The sequence below is a fragment of the Bactrocera dorsalis genome, chromosome 5, assembly GCF_023373825.1.
Source record: "Bactrocera dorsalis isolate Fly_Bdor chromosome 5, ASM2337382v1, whole genome shotgun sequence".
In the NCBI taxonomy this organism is placed as follows: Eukaryota; Metazoa; Arthropoda; class Insecta; order Diptera; family Tephritidae; genus Bactrocera; species Bactrocera dorsalis.
The window spans coordinates 21,761,078-21,784,301 of NC_064307.1; the positions used below are offsets into that span (position 1 = coordinate 21,761,078).

The 23,224-nt window shown below is 32.8% G+C and overlaps 2 protein-coding genes across 3 annotated transcripts in view; both read right to left on the bottom strand.

Annotated features, from left to right (window-relative positions):
* The window catches only part of LOC105230077 (TOM1-like protein 2), a 245,553-nt gene that overhangs the window by 157,804 nt on the left and 64,525 nt on the right, over positions 1-23,224 (bottom strand). The gene's annotated exons all lie outside the window — the stretch shown is intronic.
* The window catches only part of LOC105230082 (CD82 antigen), a 101,368-nt gene that overhangs the window by 62,719 nt on the left and 15,425 nt on the right, over positions 1-23,224 (bottom strand). Inside the window, exon 2 of one of the 2 annotated variants that reach the window (XM_049457615.1) lies at positions 6,029-6,111. The exons of the other annotated variant lie outside the window; for it this stretch is intronic. The gene's annotated coding sequence lies outside the window, so the exon portion shown is untranslated. The remainder of the gene's footprint in view (positions 1-6,028; positions 6,112-23,224) is intronic. 2 annotated transcript variants of the gene reach the window in all.

The window sequence follows — 23,224 nt, forward strand, 5'->3', positions numbered from 1 at the left end:
ATACTGAGCGAAAAACATATGCTGATGCTTATTTAGAAGGATTATAAGTTTCGAAGTCAATGTAGTTGAAAATTCGATATGCACTTAAGAACAGCAATTTTCTGTGATTTTTCGCAATCAATATAATTTTTTTTAACGGATTTAGTGTACTAAATTTATTTAGAAGAATAAAAAAAATCGTAGTCAAATTCGTAGGGAATTCGAAGTGAATTTGAGAATATTATTTTCGGCAAAATATTTTTCGAAGTCGAAAATAATTTTTTGGTTATTCCATGACAAACCTAAAAATAAGATAAACTCGAGAAAATTATTTTCCGGAAAACATTTTCCGAACTTGTTTCGAAATCGAAAATATTTTTTGCTAGATATTTTTCGCTTGAGAATATTATTTTCCGCTAAGTATTTTTTGAATTCATTTCGAAATCGAAAATATATTTGTTTCGACTTTTTTCGCTTTGTGCTGGAAACATAATTTTAAAAATTATTTTTAATAAACTCAGTATACAAAAAAATACACGATTAGATCATCTCAGTTCGCAATTTAAAAAAATTAGAATTATTTGTATTAGACTGGTTTAAAAATAAGAATAAAAAATAAAAGCTGATTTAGAGAGTATGGTATTAGGTATTACAAATAGTAGGTATTGAACTCGAGATGAACTAGAGACAATTTCTGTTTTGAATATAATTAATGGAATAAATGAAAAAATTCGAATTCGAAATCAGACCGAATGCAGATAAATTTTTTTAAGTTATTGAAAATTAAAAAATTCGAATTCGAAATTAGTTCGAATTTCGATTCGAATTTTTTTAGTATTTTGTTTTTTTTTGCAATGCAGGTATAGAGCTTTTCACAATTTATTAAATTAGGAATGAAAAAATTTATTAATCAGGAATGAAATTCGAAAGAATTAAAAAATACGATATACATATAAGTTTTCAAAGTGTAGTTCATAGTTAAATGTTATGCGAATTCAAATAAGCCCATATTATCATTTTAAGTAGATTATGAAAAAATATTTCAAAAATTAAGTAAAATGTGTCAAATATTTAGATCACATATTAGAAATTTTTTCGGAATTCACATTAATCCCATTATTTATTTATAAATCCCCAGACATCAAACATCTAAAACAAATCTTTAAATTCCATAAATATTATATTTACAAAAATAGAAAAACCTCAGCTGTGAGTACGAAAACTTTACCCAAACACCGTATAGTCTTCTCATATGCACATATTCTTTTCGGTTAGCATAAAAACTGCACGCAATAACAATACTCATGCATTTTATAGTTTGTATGGTACAACTTTTTGCTTTGTTTTTGTTTTTCTGACTTAGTTTATGGCTTGAAGTTTGCCAACAACACGACAACAAGAAGTCGCAGCATGCATTTGTGCATTTCTAAAAAGCAGCGAAAATCTACACACACATACATATATTGTATTTTAAACATTCATACAATTGTCTGTTCCTTAAGTGGTGCAAAGTCGAGAAAATGTGGTTTCAGTTTTTATTTGTTCCTTTGCGAGGTTTTTTTTCTGCGCGCTTTTGTCGTCATGTTATGGTTTTTGTCATTTTATATGTGGGTCAGTGTCGAATGGAGTTGAAAAAGCGAAAACGTAGAAACATAAGAACAAACATGCTAAAGCTTGTAAAAAAATTTAGAATAGCAATTTCACTAAATAAAATAAGCGTTTTTCTGATAGCTTTTCTTTTTTGTTGATAGATGGCTTTTGAAGAGTTAAAGAGCGACTTATGTATTACACTTGTAGATATGTATGTGTGGTTGTATACCTAGAATTTTTTTATTGTACCGAAGTTAACAGATATTGAACTGAATTTATTAAAAATAAAAAAATTGAATCTATGTCTCAAACATTTAAAAATACAATAAGAAATGAGTAGATAACTCAGAGGTGGCAGCTGGGTCACCAGTGCGTATGAGAAATATTCAAATAAGGCACATAGTCAACTGCTTTTGCGAAGAGATCACACAATTTTAGGTTCTTCGAAAAATCTGAAATGCTAATAAAGTTCGAAAATACAATAATTCGAAATCAATTCTCTCGAATATTTTAGTCATTACTCCTGTAAACAAAATTCTTCGAAAACTTTACAGCAGCTCGGGGACTTACGAGTACTTCATCAATCCAGCTAATTTACTCGTATGCTCGCTCTGTTAATTTTTGCAAATTCCTTTATCAAATTAGGTTAAAATATGCACATTTATTACCAATTATAATTTGGCATATTTAGAGCAATCCCACAATCAGAATTTTAATTTGTTTTAGGTTTTCGACAACCAGAAAATGACACATTTGATATTTATTGAGATTGAAATGGTTTAATTAAACCACGAGCGAGCCGGAGAAGAAATATGATGATATAAACGTTAATATCATAAGCATATAATTTCGCCAGTGTTGCTCATGTTGGTCAAATGTTAATTGCCAAATCATTTCACTCAATTGGTTGTGGCTAAAATTGTGCGCCGAAACTGAAATGTTGAATCATAACGCTCCAGTAGACATTCTTACTATGTATGTGAGAATTGCATAATAACAAAATTTATTTACATATGTCAAATATTTGTCGATATGTGTAGAATTAAACATATGGTTCACTGAACAAATTCTTAAATAACTGCATATACTATATACTCTAGGCAAAAAATAGTAACCCTTTTCAATTAAAATTTGCTCACATTGTTGGAATATCGGAAGGGTCACTGAAAACCATTTTGAAAGATCAAAAGAAAAGTAAAAGCACGATTGGTTCCAATATCATTAAATTTTTTCGAAAAACAGCGTCACGTTAACGACTGTGAAACAATGCGTTCCGACTACTAGAATATCATGAAACGTGTTATTACTGGCGATGAGTCTTGGATCTATGTTTACGGCTTGGAAACAGACGATCAATCGGCCAAATATTCTGGAAAAGGTGAGGCGAAGCCGAAAAAACCATGTTGACAGCTGTCTTCGATAATCGAGGTGTGGTGCACTCCTTTCAACCGGCCAAACTGTCAACAAGTATAGATGACGGGATTATGGGCAGACAACTCTTGGTTTTAGCACCATTATAATACACAGTCGAAGACCATATTGATTCTCCGTGACTTTTTCGCAACCAATATCGTAGCGCAACCACCGTATTCGCCAGATTTATCTCCATTTGACTTCTGCAAACTTAAAAGACCTTTTAGAGACGATGGGCATTTTTTCCGAAACGCCCTGACCGATTTGAAATTTCCACACTACATTCTATACATATTTTGTTTAAAAGAAGAATAATTCTTTAACATATTAAGATGCATGTATTTTTTCACAAAAAAAAAAATCTAAATTTTGACCAGTCCTTCGATCTTTACCTATATTCACTATAGCAATGTTAACTTTTTTAAATTTTCAGACTTTTGGTGATGTTATGCGGAAAGATCTCATCGACAGATGTATTTTTCCGGATGTCTTCCTGAAGATTGACGGCAGGATCAACCCATAAAACCCTTTGAAAATAAAGAGAAAATACCAAGCAATAAGGGAAAATGATTTAGGGCCGATTTAAGAGTTAAAAATGGTTTCGATGTCCAGCAAATTTTCGACTCTTATGGAAAAAAGTTTCTATGCAAAAAAATTCCTATGACAATGTTGTAGGTAATGAAAATCTCTGCAATTTTTGTGTAAAGACTTTTTTCTCATAACGAGAAAATTTATCTCCTAAATTTTGTTTCCTATCACGATGGTTGGTATGTTTTTAATTTAAATTATTAAAGAGGAAACTTTACTTCGACTTTAAATAAAAAAAATCATAATTTTTAATTAAAAATGTCAAGTCAAAATATTAACTTGTTTTTAAATCAGCAGGCCTTATGTTCGAGGAGGTCGCTACTCACTGATAGTATAAAAATATATGTATATGCATTACAATGGTAAATTTGCTCAGAAAATGAATATATTCGCCACTATCTAAAATTATTGAAAAAATTATAATGAAAGAGAGCTACTGAAAAAAAGTCTCAAAAAATGTGTTATGTCTTAATAGCTTTGTGAACCGTTGAACCATTATTATCTTTGCTTTAACAGATGATTTATTATATTTTAAGATATAATATTTTCATATAACTTTTTGAGTAACTCTCGTACACAGAAGTATTTTACAACTACAAATTTATGTTAATGTACAAACATAACAACTCTAACGGTAAATTAGATTTTGCGTTTAATTGTCAATTAACCTGTGCTTTCAATAAAGTGGCCGAGTTGCGATTGTCAGTTTATTAAACCATATATTAGAGCGGCCGCAATTAACACCAATGCATAATTAAGGGTATATATATGGTTAGTAAACAAGTTAGCAAGAATGGATTAAACAAAGGTAAATTAAAGGCCGAAAAATGTCGCACACAAATCGCAACAAATATTGGCAAAACATCATTAGTAAATTTGTAAGTATGTATGTCCATTCAAGCTATTCAAGCGTAATAAGTAGACCGAATATTGGAAAATTGCCATGTGACAAAATTTAATTGCGTTTTGTAAAATTAATTGATAGTTTATTCTATTGAATTGTGTCATTGTCGGTTCGCTTCAGTGATCGACTGAAATCGTGTTGCATGCAATAAGCGAGCAAAACATGTGCCAATACTGTTATTTGTAACTTTTTAGTTTTATTTGGTATGTTTCTTTAAATGAACTGAAATTGGAAATACAATATCAGTGCAAAAAATATCTATGAAGATAAATGAAGGTATGCGCGACTTCTCTGTAATCATTTCTATTATATTCCAGTTACTTTGAACTGAACTAGTGCGAGTCAAAGTTGACAACCCAACTAACTTAACTCAAAATTACTTTGTATGTAAATATAGCGAAGCTTAAATTGATTTGTTGATCGATCCATATAAACTACGAGCAGAAACAGATAAATATTTTTTTCTAGATTGGTACTGCTTTCATATAAGCTATTTGTTTAAGACGCGCTTTTTACCATAGAAAAAAGTTTAACAAAAAGTATGTTTGGAAATTTTGTTTCCAATAGAACCACGGTTGAAATGTCTGCAGAAGTGTTTTGGTCAAGTCAACAATCGTGTCGTCCATATACCTCTGTTAATGCCTATGTGCAACATCGAAATTTTTAAAGAAACAGTAGGTGAAGATCGTCGTGCTAGCTTTAGAGTGATGGCAGAGATCTCAAAATTTCTTATGGACCGACTCAGAATATCTTCGTTAATATTTTGGGTATGCATCAATTCTATACTCATATCAAGAGACTTGAAACTTTTGCAGAAACGACTTCGAGTTTGCTAAAGAAATGCGTAAAAACGCGAAAGAGAACTTTACATTCATGAAACGTAACGTTAATGGTGACAAGACGTGGGTTTTTTATCTTTTTTGTTCATTTCATACTTTCCTTTTATAGACATTGATGTTTGACGATGGTTATCTCGTAAGAGTTTAACTTAATCGAAAAATTATATAGGCCATTTTTGTATAGCAGAAAATTTTCTACAAGGTTTTGTGCTTGGCAATTTAAAGTGATTAATTTTCATTGAGTTGTATTATTCAAAATATAAAAATGCCTTAAAATTATCAAAGTTCAACCGTTACAACCTTTTAAATGGTTCGTTTTACGAAAAAACCGTATGAAACCATTTTGTAGAGCAATAAATTTTTTACTAAATCTATGAAACGAAATACATATGTCTTCTAGTAGTTGGAAGCGATATATGCGTTTTTCTATCTGATAATAAGAAAAAAATAGAAAATCAGTAGGCGGAGGGCCTTTCTTACAACAAAGAGCTCATACTGGAGAACAAGCAATATTTCAGAGCAGGAAGCAAAGAAGAAACCTTTGTCTTCATTTACCGACCCTAATAGTAAACATACTCAACAAGGTTTAGATTTTACAAACAACCGTTATGTGCACAAAACGTCAAGAGTTATAATAACTCAACAACTTTTTACTAAATTCGGCTTATTAATTGATATATGTAAGTTCTCGATTAAAATCAATTTTTGTACTTACAATTTTCACTTCAAATATTAATTGAATTATTATATGTTCTGTAGCAGCAGCTCTGGCCGATTAAAGAAGTATATGTTAATTTTCTGGAAATTAAAAAAATATATATTGTATGTTATTTTATACTTATTAAAAGGTATATACATTATTTTATATCTCTGTTACAATATGGTGTGAAAATAGGTTATGCAAATACACGTGCAAATTTAGGTATTAAATATAAATAATTTCGGAATTTTAATAAGCCTGGTTTATTCACTACTAATTAGATAACGTGGCTGCGGTAACTATTCGTATGTAATCAAATAGGTGAGTATAGCAATGCAAAACAGATATGAATTGGAAAAGCTTTAAACCACCCCCTGAGGACTTATTACCTTTGGAATAAATAATATTTTGTACCCAGAACCATATTTAGGGCACGATTTGGCTCATATTCGCGGTATATACGATATTGTCCAATGAAATATGTAATCTTTTAAGAAAAACTGTCTCAATAAGTGCTGTCTGAGTTAACTTATTATGAAAACTCGATTCTCAAGTCGGAAAATCCACGTGCAAATTTTAGCCAATAATGCTCGATTTTTATCTACATCACTAAGATCACTAAGTTTGTTATAACTATTTCATATGTTTTCATTTTTCGACTAATGCAGAAATGTTCAATGTTCAAGCTAATAAAATGGTTTGCAATCTAACTAGAATACCTCAATGCCTGTAAATCGGATCTCAAAGGAAGGACACACTAGAAATCGAATTATTTAGCCTAATCAAACGTAGAAAATAATTTGGCGTAAAAATTTTGATTTAATAATATTGAACGTTTGGTCGTCACGATCTAACCATCGATAGTACCGGGTATGTCTCGACCGGAAAAAATTCTGAAATTTCAACTGGTAGCGTTAGATCTCAATTTGGCAAAAGCAAAATCAATATGCATGAACCATCTACTAGTAGAAACTCTAAGGAATTCTCAATTTCTCTGAGATTTCGAAGTATAGCAGGTGAAAAATGTTATCTTAAACAAATACATACATACATACATATACATATGTATATGCGAAGAAGCAGATATCAACCTCACTTTTTACGATATGACCAATTTGAACTACGACTCCTACTTACATATGTACATAGCAATACAAGCCCGGTGAACTAAAGCAAAGCCCGGTAAAGTCTTCCTGTTCGTGTAAAATTTTTTCGGCAAATATTAATATAAAATCTATTATAGAAAAGTTAATAATTAGGATAAAATTAAAATCTACCTAATGTATGTCTTCTTTATTTCTTAAACAACTTTATATAGAGTCTATGTATATGCATAAAAAATGCTTCAATAAATATTTTATATAAACAAATATATACATATATCCACCCATGGCCACCAGCTGCATTTGTTAGCTATTTAAAGGTCGTTCCTCTTCTCTCGGTTGGCAACGCTTTTTGATACACATTTAATGAAATTCAATGTCAACATAGCAGACTCATTACATAATAGGCATGAGCTGAATAAAAACTAAATAACGTAACACAAACTAAAACGAGGAGGGTTAATCAACAAAAGAAAGATGACTTGAAAGTTATGCAAAGAAAAATTAAAAATGCAAAATAAAAATAAAACAAAGTTGGAGAAGCGAAAATAGTTGAATAAACAAAAGTCACTAGGCCATGCCATATGTGGAGAATGGCCAGCGAAAATATTTAAATGGGTGTCTGGGGAGCTCTTGCCTTGCTGAGATGCGCAGTTTTGCTTAGTACAGCGTTACAGTGTACATACATATGTATGTATATGAATATATGAAATTTTAATGTGTTAAATACATGTTTAACTGTTCTTAAATGAAGAGTGCGAATTAAATGTACACATTAGGGTAATCGTTTTTTTTTTTAGAATTGAAAATGTAGACTGTTACAGGGTGGGACGGTAAAATAAGACAGCAAATTAAGGTGGGTGATTATGAAAAGGGAGACGAGCGGGTGGTGATGATGATAATCATAACAGTGATAATAATTTTGTTGATGATGATGAAAATTTTGATGATGGTGATTATGATGAAAGATAAAGATACGGATAAGGATAAAGATAATGATAACGATGAAGATAAAGATAAAGATATATTGATGATGATTATTATAATAATGAAATGATAATAATAATTATTATTAATCACGTTGGTGATGATGAATAAGTCATAATGGTATTGATGTTTATAATTATGCTGATAATTATGAATGATAAAGGAATCAAAATGATTTTTATGTAATGATGATGATTATAATGATGATTATGAAGGTAATGATAATTACGTTGATAATGAAAATGAAGATGATAACGAAAATTATATTGATGACAATGTTGATGAAGATAATCATTATGATGATGATTATGATAATAATGGATAAGCAACATGATTAGGTGGCAAGAACTTTAATCACGATAATGATGATAATGGATAAGTAAAGAAAATTTTGATGCGTTATGATTTTTGGGTTAAGCAAACTTTCTTGAAGTTTATTTTTTCCGACAATTTACGCAAGGTACCGTTATGATTTTACTAGCTTTTACACCTTGTACTAGATAAAGAAAAACAGTTATATTCGGATATAAATATTTTTGTAGCAAAAAACAGCATTATTTTTCGAAAAAGTTTATTTGTCAAATATTTTACGAAAAAAATAAAATTTTTGCGAAAATTTTTATTTTTTATGAAAAATGGAATCTTTATTTAAGAAAATATATTATTAAAAAAATCAGCAACAAATATTCTTACGTTATTATCTTTTTTTTTATTTTCAACAGTTTTTTTTACCAACGCAACCACCCTAATAAAAATGCACACTTACATACATTTGAACTTATTTAATCATACATTTCTTATAGCACTTAGACTTACGGCCGGCTACAGAGCAGTTAAAGTGCCTACGCTAGTAAGTACATGCTTATGTAATTAAATATTAATGTATGTACATACATATGTATGTAAAAAGCGCTGACCACTTGGTTCTGTCTGCCACTTTGCTTGCAGTTTGTCTTTTCAATTAGCGGAATGAGTGTTACGCTAATAACCTGCAACACCTACTTAGCACCGCTATTTTACAAATATCTGTTTGTATGTGTGTGTAATTATGCTATAAAAGTAGCCAGCTGACAAATTAAGAGTTCCGCAGCAGCTCAGAAACACATTTGAAAAGCAAAAAGCAGACCGGACTAATGCTTGCAACACAAGCAAACTTACAAAAGCAAAGAGTTAAGTATGTGGTGGGTTAAGTGGACTTCAAAAGGCCTTTAGAATAGGTATTAGCGCCACCCGAGCACAAGCAGACTTATTACTAATATGAAAGAAGGGAAAATATAATATATGTATGTATGTGCGCTAAGGTATAATAATGGAGTCGTACGGAAGTCTAAATGTACGCACAGAGCTGTTTGTTGGTAGATTTATATGTACATACATATGTATATAAGTATCTAAAGTGTGTACTCACTCAATTAATGTTACTAATTAAGTACTATTTTGTACTAGTATTGTTATATTTATTATATAAAGCAAGAAGTATTTTTTACAGGTATAATCTTTTATTTTGATTTTAATGCAAACAAGAAAAAAACGTTAATTTCGACTGTTTTGAAGCTATAATACTCCTAACAGGTGGATTTTTTTTATATTTTTTATAGCTAATAGGGGTATAAATAGATCTTTATCTTAATTATCATCATCCAATTTGTATAGAAGCTATATGTTATATTGGTCCGATCTGAACAATACGTTCGAAAATTGTAACACTGTCTCAGATAATAATCTGTGCCAAATTTCATGAAGCTGACTTGTCAAATAAAAAAGCTTTCCATACCTGGACTTGACCTGGTCGGTCGGTTTGTATGGCAGCTATTTGTTATAGTAGACCGCTCTCGACAAATTGTTCGGAGATTAAAACACTGGCTTGGACTATAATATATACCAAATTTTGTGAATATACCTTGTCAAATAAAACAGTTTTGATACAAGAACTTATGACAATCAAACCTTAATTACTCTGAGCTCTGCTGATCTGAATTCAGTGATCATGATTTAATTCAAACATACTATGATATAAAAAAAAATCAAAAATGTGCAAAAAGCGTGCATGTTGAACGAAAGTTAGACTTTGAGCAAATAATTTTAAACAATTCTTGGAGATAAAAAAGTTGCTTTTCACATAATTTATCACCAACTCAAAGTTCGTAAGTAATTATAAGTAGTTTTAAGTTTAAGTTTAGTTGTCTGAAAGTTGAATGACTCGGCTAGGTATAAAAAACTAGACAAATTTCATGGGAACCAACCTACATACAGACATACATGTACACATTAGAAAAATAAGTGTGTCTACAAAATGATATAAATCTGGTATTTTTAACGAGTTTTTATGAGGAGTTCTAGTTGTAAACTTGTATCAGCAGTATACAGACCGTATTCAGTTCACAATTTCTAGTTTTATATTGATTTAACTAGCAGGTCTTGAGATAATCTCTCTTTCAATTTGAATTTGATTTCTGCCTAACAATTTTTCGAGGTTTGTTGAGGTTTGTTAATTGAGTGCTAAATTTGAGTTACCTAAAATATACAACTTTGCTTCCCTTCAATAAATATTATACAACTTTTTTCAACACGAAAATAATAATTGTGCAAATTTAAACTTTAATACAAATGAGTCATTGCTGGCAAGAAAGGTATTTTTTGCACAACGATCGAGAAATTCAGCCTCTATGAGGAAACAATCCCAAATGGGTTGAGGCTGATCGATATTGCCGCGGCCCGAAATATGGAAATAAGAAAATTGATCAAGCTACCTGGCTGTTTCCGGACCGATAAGCCTCCAACCAGATCGATCATGTTGTGATAGACGGAAAACACGTCTCCAGTGTTTTAGACGTGCGTGAGCTCCGAGTTCCTAACATCGACTCGGACCACTATCTTGTTGCAGCTAAGATACCCCTCGCCGCTGTACAGCAAACGCACGTCAACAAACACAAGGAAGGTTCGGCGTCGAGAAGCTGCAGATACAACAGACAGCCGAACGATTTTCTACTCGGCTTGCATTCCTGCTCTTTGAGAGCACTCGTCAACAACTCGGTACGAAAGAACTGTGGAACGGCATTTCAAACTCCTCACGTACGACTGCAAATGAAATCATTGGTTTTCGGGAAAAGGCAAAAGAACAGCTGGTACGACGAGGAGTGCTGTGTCGCAGCGGAGAGAAAACAAACAGACTACCTACCTTGCAACGTTACAATCGACCACAACACCTACGCGATGGGATAGAGCTGAAGAGGGAAGCTAGACGCATTTGCAGACAAAGTATGAAGAGCTTGACAAGCTGTCTGATAGGGTTAATGCTCGAAAATTCTACTAAAAGATGCGGCGATTAACAGAAGGTTTCAAGACCGGAGCATATGTACTTTTGTAGAACCACCCTAACCCATGCCCAGAACATACTAAAATTATGGAGGAGAACTTTTCCAGCCTGCTGAATGCCAGTGAAGACATAACATCAGGAGATGGCGAACCCGATTCTGAGGTCGATGACGATTTCTTATTAAATTTCATATTCTTTATTTTTACTGATTGATCAGCATGTGAATTGATTTGAATAAAAAGTGTGACAAGATTTATTTGTATACCTAGTACTACCTAGTACTACTCATCAACAAGTAATTAATATATAGTATATAAGTATGTATGTAGATATATACGTCTAATGTAGTAAAAACAATCCTAACACTCACGACATTTCTATGAAAGCAGTACTTTTCTAAACTCACACTCGTGTTTTTATATACATACATATTCAATTGTCAAGCTTAATTTGATTTTTATACGCCATACAAATTCCAAAATGCCCACGTAATATTTATAAATGTGAAAATATATGTGCATATGTATATATGAAAGTCTGAAAATATGTGAAATACAGCATACATATATACATATACTGCAATTGTTTGGGTAATTTTGCTATCGTGATTGGATATTCCTAAAAAACTATTTATGAATTCTACTAATTCAAAATTCAAATAAATTTCGAAAATTTATTTAAAAAATATGTGCATTCAAAATTTATAATTTTAAAAATACACGCTCGCATTATTCAATAACAAATATGAAATAAATCATACCCACTGTTTAGTCACAATTAACTTGTTTGGTTACCATATTTGTGTGACACACTGTACAAGTCGCAGTGATGATTATTTATTAATGTTACGCCCTTTTTATTGTTAAATAAACTTGTTTGTAAAATGCTCTATACCACATACAGATATATTTATATACATATGAATATATCTATATATATACTCACACACTCACATCTGTGTATAAATCATTTATTCTTATTAATTTGTTCACTTTAATTTTCATCGATGCTGGATGATTTATTTCCAATTTCTGTGCTACTATAAACTTGACCTTCTTACAAATATACATATTATATATGTACATATGTATATCTGCAGCTGGTGGGAATGCACATCTGTATCTAGAAGTAAATATACATAGATATACTCATTGAAAATATATAAATGCATATTAGAGCGAGTCGATTCGCAGAGCCCCAAAAAAAGAGGAAAATGCGGAAATGTTCTACAGATCATTCCTAAACTCTGACTAAGAGACTAGTCTAAAGACGGCACGGCTAGGCACGAGCGCATAAGTTCTCAAGTTCGGCTGTATCTCCGAAACTATTACTCGGATCAGCGTGAAAATGTAGGACAATATTCTAGAGGTGTTGTAGCATTTTTTGAAACCCGTAAGCCCATGTAACCCTTAAGAATTTGCTGGCTCGAAACCGGTTTTAGACACATAGTCTTAGGTAAAGTTGCTTAGAATGACGAGTCGAACATTTCCCGCCTACGTGATTTAAAAGAAAAAAATATCGACCCAGTCTAATGTATGTGCAGCTTAAATTCACATAAGGTCGCAATTAAAATTATATATTTTTGTAGATATGTTTGCATGTATGCATACATACATACCATATATGTATATAAAATCACTTAATTTCCGCGCTATCTTTCACTCACATCTTCGTACGAGTATATGGCGACTATCAGCAATCGGATATGCAAATTATAGAACGTGCCTGAAAGCAAGTTTGGTTACATACTAAGATTTTAAGCTTTTTTAATTTTTATTTTTTTTCCATTAATTTATATTGAAATTGTATTACTGTCGCGTTGAAATTCCTTAGTGGTCACCTTTGCAATAAATAGCACTCGAACAGATTAGTCGAACTGAAACTATTAATTCGCGCAATTCACTCAAATAATTGCTACTGTTGCAATAGTGTGCAATTATTTTATTAGGAAAGTGAATGAGTGACTATACAAATGTAGCAGATAATTGGTAATCAAATGTAAGAATTATATGGCTAATTCCTTATTAGGTGCATTGACAAGCGAAGTGTTGAAAAACTACAGTGTAAACGCAACTATTCTATCGAGTTCAAAGAAAATTGACTAAAACGCAATGAACTAAAAATAATTTCGCTCAAAACCGAACCGAAATGGAGCGTTTCAAGGGAGAAAACGACGCTTGCGATTGGGATCTTTAAATGATCTGAATTTTCGAACCGTCGCATGCAGCTTCGCTTAATTTTATTCAAGTGAGATTTGTATTACGAAAAATCACGTTCGGTAAGGAATGTGCTTCTCTCGTTTCGCTCAACTTATGGTCAACATAATTGGCCTACTGAGTGTACTACTGGAAACATCATCACCCATGATATTCGACGAAAATATATGTAGCAGCCGTAGCTGGAAGTGTACACGAAGACCGTGTGGAGTTGGTTCGATGCCGTTCGCAGCAACTCCGACTGACGGTCGACCTGGCGTTTTACGTCCAGATCTTAAATTGAAACCGTCCAATATACAGCTTGTGCAAGAACTGAAGCTGCTCGCTTCGCTTCGCTCTATGGTCTCTTGAAAAGTTCCAAGAAGATCCGACGTTTTCGAGCCAAGTTTGGTTCAGTGATGAGCCCCATTTTTGGTTTAATGAGTATGTAAGCCAACAAAATTGCCGCGTTTGAGACGAAGAGCAATCTGAAGAGATTCAAGAGCTGCCATTTCACATTTTGGGCCGGTTGATGAGCAACCAAGATCGTGTGATATCACACCATTAGACTTTTCCCTGTGGGGATACGTAAAGTCTAAAGTCTATGCGGACAAACCCGCTTCCATTCAGGCCTTGAAGTAAAATATCACGCTTGTCATTCCCCAGTTACCAGTCGAAATGCTCGAACGAGTCGTCATCATCTCAACAGATGGACCATCTGAGACGTAACCGCGAACAACATTTTAAAAAGATAATCTTCAAAGAATAAATGCCAAGTAATGTTCTTTCGAATGATAATAAATAATCCCTATCAAATTTGAAGTTTCTGTGTTTATTCTTTAAAAAGGTTGGGATCCTTGAATTGGATCACGCTTTATTTATAACAGTGTGCTTTAAGAGATATATAATATATACAAATATTTTACCTTTTTATTAAGGTTTAAATTTTATCCGCGTCATTTAACATTTTTTCCTCACTTTTCCTTTTTATATTCTCCACTTTACCATAAGTTTAAGCTAAACTTAGATTTGCTTATTGAATAAATACGTTTAACTATAAATAAAAGTCTTGAAATTATTTATTTTTACTCAAGTTGATCTTTGCATTTACATATACATATATGCATATACATATACAACTATGTAAATATGCTCAACTTATTATCAAATTGCTCGTATATCGGCCAACAAGTTTTTTGACTACAAACTGCGCTGGACACAAAAGTTTTTGTCGAAATTGTCCAGTTGCCACAGCGATTTAGCGGTACGCATGTGTTTATGTATGTACAAATATATGTATATTTAAGTATGTGTGTGCAAAAATGTAGCGTAACAAATTCAAAATCCAGTTTAACAACTATTGCTTTCAGTAAATTATCATTTTTCATTAGTTTGCTAGACGATTGTGAAAAGGTATTAAATAAAGGCAGCAAAATAGTATAAAATTGGCAGCTAATTTATTATAACTTGCATTAAAATTGAATAGACTCTGAAATATCAAATCTGATTAGCTATTTATATCATATTTTAACCGGAAATTTAAAGAAAATTTAATATACATACACGACTATTAACAATCAGAAATACATATGGTTTGATATTTTGTAGTTGTTTTTTACTTTTATTTAAGAATTGGTGGCTTAAATTATTGTCTCTTGTTATTTTGTTGCAAAATGTTGGCTACTGAAAAAATCTTCGAAATCAACTTTTCAAATAGCAGTTTGAATGACGACGATGATTTTAAGAGCTTCAACAAGTTAGCCACAGATATTTAGGGCCGTAACTTGGAAAACACACCCTGAAAAAATTTTTTGAATAAACAAAAATGTGTAACATAGCAGTTTCCTATAATATTAAGAGGCGAGATATTTTTGTTTCAGACAGTATAATAAGAATTTTTTTTCAATATAAAGCAAAAAAAATAAATTAAAATTATCAGAGTATAAAGTGGTGCATTTTTGTGACCCACCTATTCCTCTCTGTAGTACTGTGGTATTCGACTTGTTGTTAGACATTCGACAGTGTTCTTTAGGGGTTACATGGGTTTATGGGTTTATGGGTTTAAAATAATCGTGTTTTTCATTCTTTCATTAAACTCTACAACACCTTTAGAATACTGTCTTACATTAGCTAGGCCAAGTACGCCGTCTTTAAACGCGTTTTTCTCGAAACTGCGTTCTTGAAGTCGATTGGCAAGATTTCTCGAGAGTTACTCAAACGATCTTCATGAAACTTTACACAGGTCTTTGAGCTACAGGAAACCCATGTAACCCTTTAAGGGGCTATTACGGTTTGACACTTTCAAAAAATCGATTTTTTTTTGTTTTTTTGATATTTTTTATATTATCAAACATATCCTGTGAATTCTGCAAGGTTGTATCTGGAATAGTTTTTGAATGGCCGCGTTCTAACGAGCGACCAGTTATGAATCGGTTAAATGAAATCTTAAACGCTTTTTTTCGAAACGATATTTTTCAAAATTGCTGACATCATAACTCAACGAGAAATTGGCCGATCAACTTCAAATTGAAACTGAGTATTCTTGAATTTGTCAATTTGGCATTAAAAAAGCGATAATTTTTTTACCTAAAAAAACGACACTTTTTCAGAACTACGCTATTTTGTTAATTTTTTATATTTTTCAAAAATCGTAGGTCATTGTATAGGAAATACTTTCAAATTTAATAACCTTTTTGAATTCTTTTGTTTCAGCAACTCATTCGGCCGGAATCATATCAGCAGTTGGGGAACTTTGGCACCTCCGAAGACAAAACATAACTCCTTTATTTTTTTAAATATTTTTGTAAAAAAAATATCTTAAAATATAGCTGAAAATGTACCTTATTATGTCCAAAGAACTTCGAAACATTCTACGGAGTACTTTCTTTTAAAAAAATTCACGAAAATCGCCTAATTTTTCATGGGTTACACTGGTATAGCCCTTTAAATTGGTGTGGAATTGTGTAATTCAGGGAATGATTGGTTTCAAAAAAATTTCTGAAATAAATAATTTCTATTTTAATTTCCAGCAAACACAATTATGCAGTTCCAATATGGTCAGATTGTAACAAAAATATCTTACAACGGCTTTCTACTTACTTTTTGTAAAAAAAAAAATGCTTAACCATGTTTTGTAGTATTACCAATATGACATTAAAAATGCTTTATGTTATCTTTTCCAAATTGCGATTTTCAAAAATATTAAATAACACAATCCAAAAGAAATCCCAAAATTAAACTTGCAAATGTTTCTATTAGTAAATAATGAATAAGAATGAAAGAAGAAATAAAAGACCTTCAACTAAATATTAAATTTTATGAGCCACTAAAAGAGGAACATAATCTATTAATTAGTCAGTCAATAACAACTGTCCACTCAGCGTTAGTTTCGTCTTGTACGGAAGATGAACAGTCAATTGTACTTTGACTTTTGGCTTTTCAACGACATATTGTCATTTACTGTTCTCCGCACACACACATAGATAGGTTGATATGTAGAACACGAGTTCTAGCTCGTTGGAAGCAGCTTTCAACTTCAGCAATTGTTGTCAGCAAATTAGCAATAAAATTCCAAACTAGCATTCCAAGCGTATTTGCACTTAGTCAATAACAACAATAACAGCGACAACAACAACAAGAGAAAATACCTTCGACAGACGGACAGACATTAGGCAGCATTTAGGCCACGGAGACAATTCAGTCTACTCCCACACGCCCGCAATCATACTCCACTTGGTAGAGCCTAACTATACTAATATAAGAATATGGGTATACATATGTACATATGTATATGTTCTTCTTCTATGTGTTGTTTATGCATGTGTGTGTAGGTGCGAATAGTGTTATTCATTTGCATTAATATGGGCTCCACATCATGTGTTCATTGGCTTGGCTTATGGCAAGCGACCAAGCGGTGGCCCAACGATTAACCAGACAACTCTGGTAATCTCCTAGAATTAGAGTCAGCGGTAAGAGCAAATGCATATGTATGTATGTGTACAAAGTGCATAGATGTGTGTATTTGCACATAAATGTCAACTTAATTGAATGACAATAGATAATGTCGGTTAGTTTGTCAGTGGTGCGGACAGTCTATCAGGGAATAGAGAGAAATTGCATGCAAGTGGTGTAAGTTAGCTGGGAGCAGCTGCAATTGACCCAAAGGCGCAGTGGCAATGCGGAATACTTTAATATAGCTTATAAATTTTGCTTTTTGCTTTACATGCATATAGCTGAGGGCATATGTGGTAAAATACTATTTACCCTCGAGAGAACTTTCTATAACGCCTAATTTTTGTATGATTAAACAACGAGAGCACTTGTCGACATTGATCGTTTTGAAGTTTAGTTGGAGACTAGTTGGTCATAGATGCTCTCTTGCCTTGAAAGACAGGTCAGAAAACTGAAAAACCTTATAAGGTCCATACCTATATTTTTTAAAGAAAATTAGCTTCATATCGCTTTGCTCTAAATAACATGAAGCACTTAACTAAATGGATATACTCATATGACTCTGGAAATGCGAACGAAATTTTTTATTCAGTACTTTTTCGAGATACCTTCTTCAAACTCACAGATATGTCTTTCTTCTTAACCATATTGGCTGAAAAATCTTTGACCTGACTGTCTAACTCATGTTCCGATTGATAAAATAAGGCATAGTAATATTTTTCATTGAATGTTTTGTATTATTCGAGTTAGTCCAATGAAATATTTTCATGTGATCCAGTTCGGGATCAGGTTATAGTAGCGTGCTTAAGTATACTTTTCTCGAAGATTTTTCTGCCCCAAAGTAAGACGTAACAGTCCTCTGTGTTACTTGTTCTTAGCAAGACTCATCTCGCCATAATAGTAAGCGTTCGCACTGAACACTCTCTAATAGGCTTACAAACCGTGAGGTACACAACTTGACGAACGTAAATCGCCAAAGCCCAATGGTAGAAGGTGAGGTGGAATCATCTCAACTGTCCGGCTTTTGCAAGACAGAGGTTGAATCATCTTGGTGGACACACTTTCGGTGAACCTGGCGAATTTGCTGGAATTAACATTAGCCGTTTCACGAAAATTTGTGGTAAACTCGAAACACTTCGTTGATTTAAACGGCTCTGGCAATCATATCTAAGAGTTTTGGGAACCACCTTTGGGATCTGTCCAAATGAGATTCTCTGTTACCTTTGGTGCAAGGATCAGTCCTATGACCTAACATAATCTATTCTGCTAAATGTACAGTGTTTTAGTAATATAGTTTAAACCTACTACAAATGACTGACCTGTAAAAAATATTTTATCTTTTTGGGAAGCGAGATGAAACGCATTAAAGCATCCAGGATCACAAAGATTATGTATAAGAGCCCAGATAAAAACACACATGCATTTTACTCACACTATCTCGAAAGGACTGCAGGACGGTTGTTGACCTAATGAATCACATGAAAACCCGATAGGCATAAGTAATGACAATATATGCGGAAAGTACCCGGATGTATACATGAAAGGACGCTGATACACTAGGACTCGACTAAGATATCTAGTAGCTTCACAGTTCAGGGGACTAAACGAAATTTTAAAAATTAGATATCAAATCGCACTTAAAGTTTGCAAAAAGCGTAGACGTCCTGTATGATGAATACTTCACCTCAACTCAAACTGAATTTCCCTCTGGATTTAGTAGGTCTATGTATGGCTTGACAGTCATCCAGTATACTAAACCTAACCTTTCATAGAAAATAATCGATAATAAATTTGCATTCGCTCTCGATAAAATAAACTGAACTGCAGTAGATTCATAGTTGAACAAAGTTACAAATAACGAGGAAACAAGTTGAACTAAGATATTCTCAAAACTTTTATAGAGCCTTCTACAAAATAAAGCAGAGAACCTAACAGTTTCTTGAGCTTGGTCCTACACGTTTTTATTACTAATAGTGGGCCAATTTCGTCTTAATTATTTCTTGATTTCCATATCTCTTGTTCAGCATTCTTTACCATGGGCATCAAGAACTACCTTTATCACTATTCAATGTATAAAAGACGGATGTACAGATTCCTCAGACAAAACTGGTTGACAGTGAGCACTTATTCTGGTAATTTCTTGGGTTTCGAGGTAGGACATCAAGAAAAACATGTTTTACAGAAAACACTTTTGCATCAAAGGTTTCACTGTGGATTCATATAGAGAGTATCATAACTGCCGTTGAGACATGGATTTATGAGTTTGACATGCAAACAAGTCAACAATCATCGGAATGGAACCCGTTTTCACTTTATCGAAGAGTTAAAACCAAATTCGCTGAAGGAGCTGAAGGCCATCCCAAAAAGTGCTTGTGAAAAGTGTTTCGAGGACTGTTAAAATAATTGAATAATTATTTATTTTGCATATTATTTACAATTTCCGGGTACTTTTTGACACAATGTACATATCTCGACCAACAAAAACAATTGATACAAACACGGTGTAGGATTCCAACATGGTCTATTATTCCAATGACTTCCAATCTTTCGCCTACGACCTGCTCAGGTCCGCTTATGTAACGGCAAACTTCTTACGAAACTGCATTTTTTGAAATTTATGCAACTGCTTTATGCCATAAAATTGCGTCATTGCGTAATGGTCTAAAGAACGCTCATTTTCACCCACCCAGAGAGACCTCAAGCTGCGGTCGCCAATTAAATGGTAAGCGAAAAAAACGTGCATTTGCGAGAATTATAAATAAAGTTTATTCTGCAAATTATTAAATGTCGCGTGTGCGTATGTATGTATATAATTATATATAGTACATGTATGAAACATCATTGACGCTGACACAGTGGCTTCTGCCACGAATTCATTAGCATCGCTTTAGCTGACCGCAGGGCGTTAACGCGTACGCAACCGACATTTAACTCGTAAAGTGATATTTTCTTTAATATATATATACATATGTATGTATATTTAAATACATTTATTTAAGTGAACATTTACATATTTATTTATTCTGCATGCAGAAATATAAGTGTATAAATATGAGCGCATTTGAAAAATTAACTCTTTAAATACCACCAAGCTGGGGCTTAAGTCGAAAATAATTTTGAATTGAAAATATTAAAAGCAAAAGCGATTAACTGTTTGAATTTACGCAGTTTGTACTCACTTGCGGACATACATATTAATGTGTTTTTATGTATATTTATTTATTTATTTACCAATCATTGCAAAAATTCAATTTAAATGTTAATCTTTTAATTTCGCAATTACAGTTATTACTGAGGTTAAAAAATGTACAGTAATATTTATCGATATTTTTTATTACGAAAACTATAAGGCGAAAGTTGAATAATAATAATCAACATATTTTTACATTTTTTATTATTTACCGTTGTAAAATAATATTTTTATTAAGCCGAGTAGAAATTGAAAGGTATAAAATAGGAAATATATATCCATTATCTTTTCAATAGTTGGATTTAGTAATTTGTAGCTCTCGGTTTAAACAATATGACTTTATAAAGACAGAATTTAGCATTAAAAAAACTTCCAACACTTTAAAAAAAACTTCAACTCTTAGACTATGAATTTTTGTTACTAATATAAATCTCAAAATTTCAGGATTTGATTACGTTCGGGATCCCGAAATAATTTTTAGCTATTTTTTAAACCTTACAAACCTTACAGGTCTCTGTCATATATATTGAGATTTATACTCGATTATATTTTCAGTACTACATAAGCAATTTTTTTATACATGTGGCAACCATTTCAAATAAATAATTTCAGTTCTGAAATTTTTAAATATTTTTGATGTAATTTTCATATCGTAGAACATCGTTTCTTATCAATTTAGTTCAAACAGAAAAGTTTTCAAACAGTTTTAACATGGCTTGACTCAGTATTGTTTGAAAACGAGTCAAATATAGACACTATCAAAGAAAACTAGTTTACAGGTTTTCTTTATTAGAGTCAAAATCACAAGCCGGCAGGCTGAAAATTGCACGAAAAACAGTATGTAACCATTTAAATAAGGTGGAATACAAAAAGAAGCTTGATGTAAGGGTGCGACCGGAGTTAAGAGCTTACGTGGGTTTTAGAATTTCTAAAAATCGTTTGTTTTATTTTTTTAATACTATCATATGTCCAGAATATTTTCCCAAAATAAGGCTAGACCAATCAATCTTTGATCGAGTTTGTGAATCGAATCACGATGAGTCGTTGCGAAGCCAGTTTTAATGGTCGTTAAAGTTTAAAAGTTTGGGTTTAATAATAAAATTCGGGCCTATACTGTCAACAATTGGACTGTCTGAAGGAAGCATTCGCCCCGAAATAATCAGCTTTGATCAACAAGTAGCGAATTGTATTCCATGAAGACAAACCACGGTGACAAGCGATGGTGACTCAGAAGTTCCTGGTTTCGTTTTTTTTTTACGCGTAAGATGGAAATCGAGGTACACATGTCGTCTGTCGATCCGCGAATGGATGTTCGGTATCAGTCTGTTGATCCACCGTCCTTTGAGTAAGGCATCGCTTGCTATTGTTCGGAAAGCACTGATAACTCTTAGTGGCGACAACCTGTGCACTGTGCTTACTTGTCTGGAATAAGGATATGTGATCCTTCAATTTGAGCCTTGAGTCTATTATTGCTTCAAGATACTTTAGTTGTGGCTGTGAGTGAATATCACACTCCCCTATGGTGAGAGATATACTTTCCTACTTATTTAGTACTTATGACTAAGATTTCTTCTGCCTTTTGCTCAGCCAGTTCTAAACTCATTGAGGAGAACCATTGGCGCAGACTGTTTATGCACTCTATGCATTTGCTCTGGAGGTCATCTAGGCCTTTAGCCACTGCTTCCACAATAAGTTCGTCTGCATATGCAATTAAATTAACGGCCTTTGGTTGGTGTCTCCTTAGCCCCAATCATATATTAAGTTCCATAGAAAGGGGGCCTAGAACCGGACCTTTGGTACTCCACCCGAAATAGAGTAGCTCTTAGCGCCTTCATCAGTATCGAATAATAGTCGCCTGTTTTCAAAATACCATAGCTCATAAATATTAAACAGAGATACAGAGCTTTGATTTTGTTTGCCCACATTGAAGAACTAAAGGCATTCTTCACATCAGGGGTAATCAACGCGTAATATTTTTTTGTTCCGCCTTTCAATCGGTTGCCACTTACTGTGCATTTCGCAGTGTCAACGAAATTGTTTAGTGCGTCAATGGTGCACCTCTTTTTCATAAGGCCGTATTGTCTTTCTGATAATCCGCCGGATAGCTAGATCCAAGCAGTTTCTTACAATGGTGTATATATATTCAATTGTGTCAATAAGGTCGATATGATGAAGGTTTCTCTGGCGGCTTTTTGGTTTAGTGAGTAGAACCAATCTCTGGACTTTCAAGGGTCTTGAATTATTCCTTCTTTTAAACTGTCATTGTACATTTTTTCGAATAATTTTGGTTTCAAAGTCACGGCTTCCTTTAAGACTCTTTTTGGTATGGCATCTAATCCAGGCGCTTAACTGCTTTTAATTTTTCCGGCAATGACCAATATTTCTTCTACACTAACTAGCAGTGGTGACTCCACGACTTCGGTTCGTGGCTTAGCATAAGCAATAACGTACTTTGTTACTTGAAAATCT